Source organism: Gavialis gangeticus, unplaced genomic scaffold, assembly GCF_001723915.1.
Source record: "Gavialis gangeticus isolate Ggan-Ray unplaced genomic scaffold, GavGan_comp1, whole genome shotgun sequence".
Classification (NCBI taxonomy): Eukaryota; Metazoa; Chordata; order Crocodylia; family Gavialidae; genus Gavialis; species Gavialis gangeticus.
Genome location: NW_017729032.1, coordinates 180821107 through 180822389, shown reverse-complemented (window position 1 = coordinate 180822389; position 1283 = coordinate 180821107).

The following is a 1283-nucleotide window of genomic DNA, read 5'->3' as shown; positions in this document are numbered from 1 at the left end:
CCTTTCCACAGAACCCACTGGACCCCAATCCCTCCTGCTTATCCCCCCACCCCGAGTTATTTACACCAGGCTCCCCACATGGCTCCCAGGAGCAATGAAAGGCTGCAAATGCTATTCCCAGCACTCCTGAGCAAGCACTGGGGGGGGGTATGTGCCCCCCAGATCTGTGCGCAGGGCGAGGGCAGGCTGCCACTGTGGGCTTTGCTCAGGCATCAAGCTTGGTTGGTACAGCACTGCCCGGCACTCCTGCAATGACCTGCTCCCAGTGTAGGTGTAGTCAGCTTAAAGCAAGCTGCCTGCATCTAAACCGGGTGCAGCAAATACTTGTTTACACCCCAAGTAGGGTATACAAAGTGGAACAACCTCAAAAGGAGTTTTTGAGAAAGCCTCACCCCAGGATATCCATCAACATAGTGGTCTGGGCACCCTCCTAAGATGTGGGTCTAAAGCCCTACAGGCAGCAGAGGGAAGTGGCCTTCTACATCCTGAGTGAGGTTGCCAATAATTGAGCTTTGACATGCACCCCCATTACTTATTTCTTTCTGAATCAAACACATCGCTACCATGGCTGTATTATGAGTCCCTGAAAATAAAATGTTGGAAATGTTGAAGCAGTTCATTTTACAAGGATCAAAATGGAATTTTGCAATATTTCCAAAACATTGTCATTTGTTGTTTGGTTGAAATAACGGTCTTAGCTTTAGATATCCCTGTGCAGCATCTTTAAATAATTTGGCTTTAATTTAGGAGACTAATTTTAGGCAGTTATGAATGTTGGCCAATCAAAGGAGCTGGCCAACATAAAGAAAAATCAAGATTCCTGAGTGTAGTTCCAGACTTTCTGTAGAAAAAACTAGTTACTGCATAGAATTTATCTGAAGTTCTGTTTGAAAAAATCCATGACATTTATTAGCAACAATCAGTGCTTCAAATAACTAAAATAATGTTTATCTTTGCTTATCGTTTCATTAACTTTAATTTCCCAGCCTTGGTTGTATGTCTTTATAGATAACTAAGACACACATGCTTTCCCTGGATAAAACCCTGGGAGATACTAAGCACCCTATACTCTTTCCAGTTTCTAGGTGCTTTACCATCATATTTAAAACACAAATAAAAATACATAAATACATGGTATTTAGCAGGGACCTTTATGCTTAACGAAGGTGCTCAGCAGGGTCCCTTATGTTTACCAGGGAATATTTTCCATGTGAAAATATTGGCATTTTGAATAGTTTTATTCTGAGTCAGAACAAAAAGCCAACCTTTTAAAATAATCTGAA